The sequence below is a fragment of the Puma concolor genome, chromosome B1 (genome assembly GCF_028749965.1).
Source record: "Puma concolor isolate L17-30 chromosome B1, mPumCon1.1.hap2, whole genome shotgun sequence".
NCBI classification, from domain to species: Eukaryota; Metazoa; Chordata; class Mammalia; order Carnivora; family Felidae; genus Puma; species Puma concolor.
The window spans coordinates 31164390-31176905 of record NC_141670.1 but is presented as its reverse complement, the minus strand read 5'-3'; the positions used below and the strand labels follow the sequence as shown (position 1 = coordinate 31176905).

General features: G+C 40.6%; 1 protein-coding gene across 7 annotated transcripts in view; it reads right to left on the bottom strand.

Annotated features, from left to right (window-relative positions):
* Nucleotides 1-12516, bottom strand: part of LOC147581542 (uncharacterized) — a 96995-nt gene that overhangs the window by 11377 nt on the left and 73102 nt on the right. For 3 of the 7 annotated variants that reach the window (XM_086703403.1, XM_086703401.1, XM_086703405.1), the window contains 2 exons: nucleotides 10690-10785; nucleotides 9844-9920 (listed from right to left, as the gene is read on the bottom strand). The exons of 2 other annotated variants lie outside the window; for them this stretch is intronic. The gene's annotated coding sequence lies outside the window, so the exon portion shown is untranslated. 2 more of the 7 variants (XM_086703406.1, XM_086703404.1) reach the window with 2 other exon arrangements.

Below are 12516 nucleotides of genomic sequence, written 5' to 3'. Positions count from 1 at the left end.
ACAAAGAGAAAACTCGTGGACTCGGAATATCTAGTCAATTGCTTCTGAGAGCAAGGATGGGCTTGGCGAAATGGAGAAGTCAGATAACACACTTGGGGTCTGGATCTCTCTTATTTTACTTCTGCAGTATCCTCATCTGTAAAATGAAAGGGAAATTGTATACTGGGAAATTACTAACACGTCTTTCGGTTTCAGTGTTCTATGATTGGTGAGGTGGTGTATCTCAGTTTGGGATTGGCAAATATTGAGCTTGTATATCGCCATTCTTGCCAGCTATATTAACGGCATACACCTCTAATTAATTGTGAAAACTATTCCTGCTGACCTTGGAATTCCAAGGCCTTAAAATCCTTCTCAGCACAGAATTTCAAGCAGCCACTATCCATCATATGAAAAACTTAAGTGCCATTCCGGATATAATGAACAGCGATGTAATGACAAGACAAAGGAATGGACAGGAATCTGATCTTGGGTCTGATTTGATGCTTCTGTGTAACCCCTTGAGAGGTCAATTAAATATTTTAAAGTTAGATTTGATACAGCTTTTGCATGAAAATAAGTTCTCATTTCTCTGGCGTAAGTGCCAGAAGTGCAACTGCTGGTCCTGTGATAGTTGCGGATTTCATTTTCCAAGGAATTTTTGGAGTGGCTATAATATTCCCACCAAATACATTTGAGGGATCCAGTTTTCCTGCATCTTCACCAGCATTTAGTGTTCTCACTATTTTACATTTTAGCCATCCTGACATCTCATGGTGGTTCTTTTAAAAAATGTTTATTGTTTATTTATTTATTTATTTTGTTTTGAGAGAGAGAGAGTGCGAGTGGAGGAGGGGCAGAGAGAGAGGGAGACCCAGAATCTGAAACAGTCTCCAGGCTCTGAGCTGTCAGCACAGAGCCTGACGTGGGGCTAGAACTCATGGAGCATGAGATTATGACCAACTGAAGTCGGATGCTTGACCAACTGAGCCACCCAGGCGCCCCGCTCATGGTGATTTTATTTTGCATTTCCCTAATGGCTAATAATGGTGAAGATGTTTTCATGGTCTTTTTTGCCTTCTTTATAACATCTTCTATGAAATGTCTCTGCCTGTCTTTAGCCCAAATTCTAATTGGAATTTTTTCCCTTTTTTACTTCTGAGTTTTAAGAATTTTTTTGTTTTGCTTTGTTTTTTACATATTCTAGATACTAGTTCTTTGTTGGATAAGTAGTTTACTAACATTTTCTCCTACTCTGTAGCATGCGGGGTTTTTTCTTTAATTTTGAGAGAGAGGGAGAGAGAGAGAGAGAGAGAGAGAGAGAGAGAATGAAAGAGCATATGTGCTCATGGAGGATGGGCAGAGAGTGGGAAAGAGAGAGAATCCCAAGCAGGCTCCTGCATAGACCGTGAGATCATGACTTGAGCCAAAACCAAGAGTCAAACGCTTAACAAACTGAGCCACCCAGGCGCCCCTGTTTTCATCCTTTTAACAGGGACTTCCCCAAAGCAAAAGTTTTTGATTTTGAATTTAACATTTTATGACTTTAATTATTTATTTATTTGGAAAATATTTAAACTTTTTAAACTGAAGAATAGTTGACAGATGATTTTATATTCATTTCAGGGGTACAATACAGCGATTCTACATTTATATACGTTACAAAATAAGCACCACAGTAAATCCAGTTACCATGTGTCACAATGCACAGTTATTACAATTTTATTGGTTGTATTCCCTATGCGGTACTTTGCATCCTTGTGACTTATTTGTTTAATAACTGGAAGTTTGTACCTCTTACTCCCCTTCACCTATTTCACCCATTTCCCCACCCCTCCCCTCGGGCAACCACCAGTTTGTTCTTTGTCTCCGTGAGTCTGTTTCTGTTTTGTTTTGTTCGTTCGTTTGGTTTTTTAGGTTCCCCATATAAGTGAATTGTCTTTCTCTGTCTCACTTCTGTCTTACTCATTTCACTTAGCATAATACCCTGTAGGTCCATGCTTGTTGTCACAAGTGGCAAGATTTCATTTTTTACGGCTGAGCCATATTCCAATATTTTTCTTATCCATTCATCTATCAGTAGACACTTAGGTTGCTTCCATATCTTGGCTATCATATAGGCAAACCCCAGAGACATTGTGGGTTTGGTTCCAGACTACTGCCATAAAGCGAATATCACAATAAGGTGAGTCAAATGAATTTTTTGGTTTCCCAGTGCATATGAAAGTTTTATTTACACCAAACTATAGTCTATTAAGTGTGCCATAGCATTATGTCTAAAAAAAAACCCCAATGTACATACCTTAATTAAAAAATACTTGGGGCACCTAAGTGGCTCAGTTGGTTAAGCAGTCGACTCTTGGTTTCAGTTTAGGTCATGATCTCATGGTTTGTGGGTTTGAGCCCCGCGTCAGGCTCTGGGCTGACCGCATCGAGTCTGCTCAGGATTCTCTCGCTCTCTTTCTCTCTGTCTCTCTGCCCCTCCCCCACTTGTGTCCCCTCTGTCTCTCTCAAAATAAATACACAAACATTAAAAAAAATATTTTATTGCTTCGGCTCAGGTCGTGATCTCATGGTTCATGAGTTTGAGCCCCACATCGGGCTTGTTGCTGTCAAGCACAGAGCCTACTTCAGATCCTTTGTCTCCTCTCTCTGCTCCTCCCACGCTCATACTTGCTCTCTCAAAAAGAAATAAATATTACAATCTCTCTCTTTGCTCTCTCAAAAATAAATAAATATTAAAAAATAAAAAATACTTGGGGCGCCTGGGTGGCTCAGTTGTTTAAGCATTTGACTTCGGCTCAGGTCATGATCTTGTGGTTCATGAGTTCAAGCCCCATGTAGGGCTCCGTGCTGACAGCTCAGAGCCTGGAGCCTGCTTCGGATTCTGTGTCTCCTTCTCTCTCTGCCCCTCCCCCACTCGCACTCTGCCTCTCTGTCTCTCTCTCTCAAAAATAAACATTAAAAAAATAAAAAAATATAAGTAACTAAGTAAAGAAATACTTTACCGTTAAAAAATGCCAACCATCGTCTGAGCTTGCAGTGAGTCATAACCTTTTTGCAGGTGGAGGGTCCTGCCTCAATGTTGATGGCTGTTGATTGATCAGGGTGGTGGTTCCGGAAGACTGGAGGGGCCGCGGTAATTTCTTAAAGTAGGACAACAAGGAAGTTTGCTGCATTGATTAACTGTTCACTTCATGAACAATTTCTCAGTAGCATGTGATGTTGTTTGATGACATTTTACCCAAAGTACTTTCAGAATTAGATGCAATCCTCTCAAGCCCTGCCACTGCTGTATCAACTAAGTTTATGTCATATTCTGAAACCTTTGTTGTCAGCTCAATAATCTTCACAGCACCTTCACCAGGAATAGGTTCCATCTCAAGAAACCACTTTCTTTGCTTATCTATAAGATGCAACTCCTCATCCGTCAACATTTTATCATGAGATTGCAGCAATTCAGTCCTATCTCAGGTTCCACCTCTAACTCTAGTTCCCTTGCTATTTCCACCATATCTGCAGGTACTTCCTCCACTGGAGGCTTGAATTCCTCCAGGTCATCTGTCAGAGTTGGAATCCACTTCTCCCAAACTCCTGTTCATGCTGATGTTTTGACCTCTTCCCATGAATCATGCGTGTTCTTAATTGATATCTAGAATGAGGAGCCCTTTCTAGACGCATTCCATTTATGTTGCTCAGATTCATCACAGGAATCACTATCTATGGCAGCTTATCATCTTATAAAAAGTATTTCTTAAATGATGAGACTTGAAAGTTGAAATTACTCCTTGATCTATGGGCTACAGAATGGATGTTGGATATATACCTGGAAGTGGAATTGCTGGATCATACGGTAACTTTGTGTTTAATTTTTTGAGCAACCATCATATCATTCGGTAATAGCTGTACTATTTTACATTCCTATCAGCAATGCTCGAGGACCCCAATTTCTCCACACCCTTAAATGACACTTGTTTGTTCTGGAGAATAGAATTTCCAAATATAATTTGGAATTATATCTCATTGTGGTTTTGATTTACATGTCCCTATTGATTAGTAACGTTCAGCAGCTTTTCATGTGCTTATCAGTCATCTATACATCTTCTTTGAAGAAATATCTATTTAAGTCCCTTACCAATCTTAAGGTTGGGTTGCTCATTTTTGATTGTCAAGTTGTTGGAGCTTTTAAATTAATTCTGGATATTAATCCCTTATCAGACATATGATTTGCAAGTGTCTTCTCTCATTCTGTGGGTTGCCCTTTCACTCTGTCAATAGTGTCCTTTGATGATGTCCACTTTAACTATTTTGTTGTTCCTCTTGCTTGTGCTTGGTGTCATAATGAAGACGTTGTTGCCAAGTCCAATGTCATGAAGCTTTCCCACCTATGTTTTATTCTAGGAGTTTTATAGGTTTGGCTCTTACATTTCAGTCTTTAATCCATTTGGAGTTAATTTTTTTAATTTAATGTTTATTTATTTTTGAGAGAGAGAAAGAGACAGACAGAGCATGAGGGGGGGAGGGGCAGAGAGAGCAGGAGTCACAGAATCCAAAACAGGCTCCAGGCTCTGAGCTGTCAGCATAGAGCCCGACGTGGGGTTTGAACTCAAAACCGTGAGATCATAACCTGAGCCAAAGTCAGAAACTTAACTAACTGAGCCACCCAGGTGCCCCTGGAGTTTTTAATTGTTAAATATAATGTAAGTATCCATCTTCATCCTTTTGCATGTGGATATCCAGTTTTCCCAGCACCATTTGTTGAAAAGACCATCCTTTCTCCATTTTGAATAATCTTGGCATCCTAGTTGAAAATTATTTGACAGTATATGCATGGGTTTATTTCTAGGCTCTCACTTCTGTTCCATGGGTCTATGTGTCTGTTTTCATGCAAGTGCAATGTTGTTTTGATTATTGCAGCTTTGTAGTAAGTTTTGAAGGCAGGTAGTGTGAGAACTCCAACTTTGTTCTTTCTGAAGATTGTTCAGGCTATTTGGGTCCTTTGAGATTCCATATGAATTTTAGGATGCATTTTTCCATTTCTGAAAAAATATCACTGAGATTTCCATAGGTTTTTTTTTTTTTTTCTTATAGGGATTGTATAGAATCTGTAGCTTGCTTTGGGTAGTACTAACATCTTAATATTATCAAGTTTTCCAATCCATGAACAGGGGATATATTTCTATTTATTTGTGTTTTTACTTTCCTTCAGCACTGTTTTGTGCCTTTCAGTGTATAAGTCTTTTATCTCCTTGGTTAAGTTTTTCCTAAGTATTTTATTATTTTTGATATTATTACAAATGGAGTTGTTTTCTTAATTTCTTCCTTACAGTGTTCATTATTAGTGTTTATAAATGTAACTGATTTTTGCATGTTGATTTTTTATCTTGTGACTTTACTAGATGTGTTTATTACTGAATTCTAACAGTTTTTCTATTTGTGAAACATTTAGGGTTTTCTACAATAAGATGATCTTATTTTGAACAGAGATAATTTTACTTCTTCCCTTTTCCATTTGGATGCCTGTTTCTTTGTCTTGCCTAATTGCTCTAAAAAAAACAACAACTAGAATTTCCAATGTCATGTTGAATAGAAGTGACAAAAATGAGCACCCTTGTCTCATTTCTGATCTTAGAGAAAACTCTTTCAGCTCTTCACCTTTGAGTTTGATGTTAGCTGTGGGTTTTTCATATGTGGCTTTTATTATGCTGAGGTGATTTCCTCCCATTCCTAGCTTATTGAGTGTTGTTGTTTTTAATAATGAAAGGATGTTGAATTTTGTCAAATGCTTTTTCTGCATCAAGTGAGATTTTTTTTCTCTCCATAATTCTGGTAATGTAGTGTATTATATTGATTGATATTCATATGATGAGCCATCTTTGTATTCAAGGAAAAAAATCACACTTGGTCATGGTATATAATCCTTTTGCTAGTATTTTCTTGGGAATTTTTAATCAATAGTCATCAGAGCTATTGGCCTTTAGTTTTCTTTCCTTTTTTATTTATTAAAAAAAATTTTAGGGGCGCCTGGGTGGCGCAGTCGGTTAAGCGCCCGACTTCAGCCAGGTCACGATCTCGCGTTCCGTGAGTTCGAGCCCCGCGTCAGGCTCTGGGCTGATGGCTCAGAGCCTGGAGCCTGTTTCCGATTCTGTGTCTCCCTCTCTCTCTGCCCCTCCCCCGTTCATGCTCTGTCTCTCTCTGTCCCAAAAATAAATAAACGTTGAAAAAAAAAATTAAAAAAAAATTTTTTTAATGTTTATTTATTAGAGAGAGAGAGAGAGAGATTTAGCAGGGGAGGGGTAGAGAGAGAGGGAGACACCAAATCTGAAGCAGGCTCCAGGCTCTGAGCTGTCAGCACAGGGCCCCACGTGGGGCTCCAGCTCACAAACTATGAGATCGTGGCCTGAGACGAAGTTGGACACTTAACTGACAGAGCCACCCAGGCACCCCTAGTTTTTTTTTTTCTTGTTGTATCTTTGCCTGGCTTGGTAACAGGGTAAGGCTAGCCTTATAGAATGAATCTGGAAATGTTCTCTTCTCTTCAATTTTTGGAAAAGTTTGAGAAAGGTTGGTGTTAATTTTTCTTTAAATATTTTGTAGAATTCGCCAATGAAGCCATCTAGTCTAGGGCTTTTCTTTTCTTCTTGAGAGGTTTTGGTTACTAATTCAATCTTCTTATTAATTATAAACTACTCTAGGCTGAATTGTATCCCTACAGAAGTCATATGTTGAAGCCCTAACACCCAATACCTGAGAATGTGCCTGTATTCGGAGACAGGGTTTTAATGTAGTCGTTAAAATGGGGTTGTCAGTAAGCAATACGACTGTTGTCTATATAATAAGAGATTAAGACACACACAGAGACATCACATACGTTCATGCACAAAGGAAAGAGCACGTGTGAAACCCACACTGTGAGAAACTAAACGTCTGCTGTTTAAGCCACCTGGTCTACGGTATTTTGTTATGGCAGGCCCTAGCGAACCAAACTGCAGGTCTGTTCAGATTTTCTATTTCATCGTGATTCAATGTTGGTAGGTTGTATATTTCTGGGAAGTCATCCATTTCATCTAGGTTACCCACTTTGTTGGTATATAATTGTTCATAGTACTCTCTTTTACTCCTTTTATTTCTGTACAGTTGATAATAATATCCCCTCTTCCATTTCTGATTTTAGTTTCTGTGGTTTTTGGCTAGAGTAGAAGTGTTCTTGTCTAACAGTATTCTGTCTTGCTAGGCTATCCCTTTTCTGCCCCTTTGATATTTTCTAGTTGCCTGTTTTTTCAGCTCCATGTCTGGTGTATATGAAAAGAAAAAGGTGCTCCAGGGTACTTTCCACAGTGTTGTTCCTTGGGTACCAAGTTCCCTAGCAGATCACCGTCTCTCCGTTTTGCAGATTCTTTAAAAAAAAAAAATTTTTTTTTAAATAGTGAGAGGGTTTTTAGTTGTACTTTTCAGAAGGCAATGTGAAGACTGGACTAGATGATCTCTAAAATCCCTCCCTAGTCTGTGGATTTTCGGATAGGCTTTTCTGATTTTGAAATAACTAAACCCTAAGTAAGCAAACAGAGCCACTGTTCCCTTTAGGTGGAGAGTAAATAGATTAGGACTCACTGCTAGCATCAAAACAAAGGCAGAGGCGTCATCATTCTACTGTCTTTAGAGAAACTTTAGGTTTCCCCAAAAGCTTTTCATGGGAAAAGCTTTTCTTTTCTTTTTCGTTTTCTTTTTCTTTTGGAGTGGAGTTCAAAGGTTAAATTTTCCTGTTTTCTTTCTCTCTCTCACTGCTAGTAAACTTGCTCTGGGGGCTGAATATTTTCGCTGGCCTTCTAAACTCTGCTTACCCTATTGTCAAATGGGGGCCTAACTATCGGCACCCAGGGTCTGGAGAGAGCTCCGCACCCAGGAATTTGTCTTCTCCACCCTCCTTTCCCCATAGGCAACCTTGTCATTGCCTCAGCCCCCTGCCTTGACCCTTTGATGTCCCTGCTAATGTCCACCGTTGAGTAGGACAGCTCGTTGTTAGTTCTTGTCCCACATCAGAGGTTGTTCAGGTATATTCCAGAATCTAGTCAGAAGCTTAACCAACTGAGCCACCTTGGTGCCCCATGTTAACTTAGGATTAAAGAAATTATTTAAAAATAAATTTCAAAGGGCCCTGGGTGGCTCAGTTGGTTAAGTGTCTGACTCTTGATTTCTGCTCAGGTCATGATCTCATAGTTTATGAGTTCGAGCCCCACGTTGGGCTCTGCACTGACAATGCGGACAGAGCCTGCTTGGGACTCTCTCTCTCTCCACTCCCTCTGAAATAAATAAATAAACTTAAAAAAAAATTCCCAAACACTCAGAATGTGTCACTTCCTAATTGTTTTACTATAGTTTTCCATTGCCTGTACTCGTGATGTTATTTATATTATCTTGCCTGTATGGCAGAAACACTGTAGAAGGGTGTGCTCCCAACCTCACAGGCAGTGATATCACACTGGTGGTTTGAAACTGGCCATAGTGGGAGTACTTAGAGTATGGAAGTTGGAAAATGCCACAATCAGAGCTGGATTTATTGTTTTGTTGACTACGTAAACTTAAGAAACTGATGGAGGGGTGCCTTAGTGGCTCAGTCTGTGAAGCATCTGACTCTTGATTTTGTCTCAGGTCATGATCTCCTGGTTTGTGGGTTTGAGCCCCTCATCGGGCTCTGTGCTGACCGTGTGGAGCCTGCTTGAGGTTCTCTCTCTCCCTCTCCTGCCCCTCCCCCACTCAAGGGCCGTGCATGCATTCTTTCTGTCTCTCTCTCTCAAAATAAATACACTTAAAAAAAAAAGGAAAATGATGGAGAAATGTATATATATACACACACACACATATATATACACATATATATGTACACACATATACACACACACACACACACACACACACATATATATATATATATATATATATATATATATATATATGCATATCTATTTTTTATCCTGGGGAGCCAGCTGTTAAACATTTATCCTTATGCCACTGTTCAGACCCTAATTATTCACCAAGGGACTTCAAACACCTTATTTTAAAACTCCTTTCACAACCAGAAGATGTACTTTAGGAAAACTTCTATGTATGAAAAAAGTTTGCTACTTGACTGGATTATTCTCAAAGCCCCCATTGTAATCCATGAATTTGCCAGCAGGTGTCACTGTGGTGTAGGGTCACAGTCTGAAGGGCTCCAGGATTGCGCTCCAATGAAGTTACACAGTATCTCCTAAAGTCTCTTTATGGAAAGACAAAGTCGCATCCAAAATCTCTGCAAACAGGCAACACAGTCACGGAGGTATAATCTTCTAGTTCTGTTTGTTGGCTTGTTTTATATTTTTAAGTCTGCTGCTACGTGTATGTTCAGAAGGCCTAAAACTCTATGGCCTTGCTATTCAAAGTCTGGTTCATGGACCAGCATCACAGGCATCACCTGGGAGCATGTTAGAAATACAAACTCTCAGGCCTGCCCAAGACCTTTTGAATAAGAATATTCATTTTAATAAGGTCGCCAGGGGATCTCTGTGCACATTCAGGGGGGTATGGAAGCAGCTTATAAGTGGCCCATATATTGACGGTTACCACGAGGCTAGGAACAAGATGGAAAAATACTACCCAGCCTCATCGGTCACGAGAATGCAGGTAGTGGGAAAGAGAGGGACACTTCCCGAGGGAGATGTCTGATATTTGCCTTAGTGCATGTTGGATTGCCTAATGTTTTTCTTTTTCATTCTGGAAGGAACTTCTCTGGGTCTTTTCCCACATAAACCGATCGAGCTAACTTCGCCGGTGTTTATCTGTTGCTACGTCGCTTCCATGCTCTGTATTTCAGCCGTACTAACTTACCTGCCAGTGTGACCTTCTTAAAGCTCCAGCCAGACTGTATCTGTCACTCCACTCCTTAAAGTGGCTTCCTCCTGCTCCTAGAACACAGACCAGAGTCTCTGTCATGTTTTGTAAGGACTCCTAGGATCCAGCCCTGACTCACTTTGCCCTCCCTCTTCAGTCCTTCTCCTCTCCTTAGACCCAACACTCAGCTCCACTGGCCTTTTGGCCTCTCCTCCCTCACAATTTTGGGCATTGGCCCATTCTGCTTGCTTTCCCCATATGCTGCACCCCCTGCCCCAACTCATCTATTGTCAAACAGATACTTTCTTTAAAGAACTTAGGAAGTCTATTCTAACCCCCCTCCTAGATGCATCGAAGTCCTTCATTATATGATCCTCTAAGACTTGCATTTTCATTTTGTATGCTTATCATGTTTGTGACGACTTTTTCAGAGGACTCTTTTCTCCGGCAGACTTTTCTCTATAAAGGAGGGAGTATGTCTGCCTCGTTCATCCAAACACTCTGCCATGGCCTTCGACATCCTGAACAATCTGGTCCCCATCTCCCCCACCAGTCCTTCATCTTTCTGCTTTCACCATCTTCTGCCATTCCTGTCTCTTGCCTTTCCCTTGTTCTCCTGTCTCCCAAACACACCAAACATCTCTTGCCATAGGTTTTTGTACTAGCTGACCTTTCTGTCCTGGCCCTTTCTCCACTGTTTTCCTAAGGTCTTTAAGTCTTAGTTATACTTCTGGAGGCAGACTGGATTGGAGGTGTGGTGATAAGCTTTGGTTTCCATCTTATACTACATCTGTCTTTTGATGGATTATTTTGTGGTCCCCTGGTAAAGAGAAGAGAGCTGACCTGTCTTGTGTATATTTGACAAAGGTATGACTCTGGGCAAAAGTCCCTTCTTCTGGAACACCAGGTTGCTAGGTTCACTTCTCCACCAGCTCAGACCTGAAGATGAAGTGGAAAAGAATGGAGAAGAGGCCACCATTACCTTTGGGAGATAAAGAGCCAAGAAGACTTGGGAAACGAGATATAATGGTAGTGAGAGTTGTTTGTGATTTTTTGGCCTACCTATGAAAGTCTGAGAAGTGGCTAAGGCCCCTTCCTTCTTCATTACTCACAAGTTTACAAAAATAATATCAAGGGAGAAACTAAAATGAAGGCAAGCAATTCAAGTTGTGCTTTCTCTTAGTGTGACAACAGAATTGTTGCTTAGAGAACAAATGTGTGCTTCCATTCTTTCCTTCATTCAGCTCCCTGCTTACAGAGCTCTCGCTGTATGCAATGTCTTGCATTTGGGCCCACACTCATTTTTCTTAACCCAACTACGACGCTTAAACACACCGAACCTTGATCCCCTGATGAATCCATCCTTCAAAGCTTTCTTTTTTTTTTTTTTTTTTAATTTTTTTTTTTTAACGTTTTATTTATTTTTGAGACAGAGAGAGACAGAGCATGAACGGGGGAGGGGCAGAGAGAGAGGGAGACACAGAATCGGAAACAGGCTCCAGGCTCCGAGCCATCAGCCCAGAGCCCGACGCGGGGCTCGAACTCACGGACCGTGAGATCGTGACCTGAGCTGAAGTCGGCCGCTTAACCGACTGAGCCACCCAGGCGCCCCTAAAGCTTTCAAGTTAAACTGTCTGCTCCTACGGGAAACCTTCCGTGATTCATTCCCTGTGAAGAATTCCTCACTCTCCCTATGTGGATGTGTACAGTTTTATTCACACTATTTAGTTTAATACAGTTAATTCAATTGAACAAATATTTGTGAAGTGTCTGAACTGTTCCTGGAAATATGCTAGTTGCTGGAATTATAAATGTGAAAAACCACAGTGCCTTCTCCAAAAGGGTTTATAACTGGCCTGGGAAGTCCACTGTAGATGGGCAAGAGAGAATGAAAATCACAGACTGAGAGATGTGCATATCATAACATGTCTGGGAAGCATTCCCTGGTGTGGAACGAATGGAGCATAGGTTTTAAGGAAAGGAGGAAGAGGGAGCATGGTAGGAGATGGAGGGAGAATAGGTAACAGTAATATTAATATTAATATTGATATTAATATTAACTACAGGGACACCTGGGTGGCTCAAGCATTAGTTAAGCATCTGACTTCAGCTCGGGTCATGATCTCACAGTTGGTGGCTTCAAGCCCTGCATCAGGCTCTGTGCTGACAGCTCAGAGTCTGGAGCCTGCTTCATATTCTGTGTCTCCCTTTCTCTATACCCCTTCCCCACTCATGCTCTGTCTCTCTGTCTCTCTTTCTCTCTCAAAACTAAACATTAAAAAATTAAAAAAAATATATTAGCTACAAGCATTTATTTGCCAGGAACTAAGCCAAGCAGTTCACAGTAACACAGAGATGTTAAGTAACCTGTACAACGCCACACAGCTTGTTAGGGGTAGAGCCAGAATCTGATGTACAGTGTGCGAACTTGAATTTCATTGTAGGTAAATCGTCAGTCCAACGAGCATTTAATAGATACCTTCGATGCACGAGACACTCTTCTAGTTAATGTGCGTGTCTGTCTTCCCTACTGGTTTGTGATTACTCCAAGGGATGGAAATTTTTATATTTATCCTTGTCAATCCCTTGCATTGGAGAGAGCCTAGAATGAAGCAGCCACAAAAGAATTGTAGTTCATTGTCCCCTTCCCTCCTCACCTTCTTTAAAGCA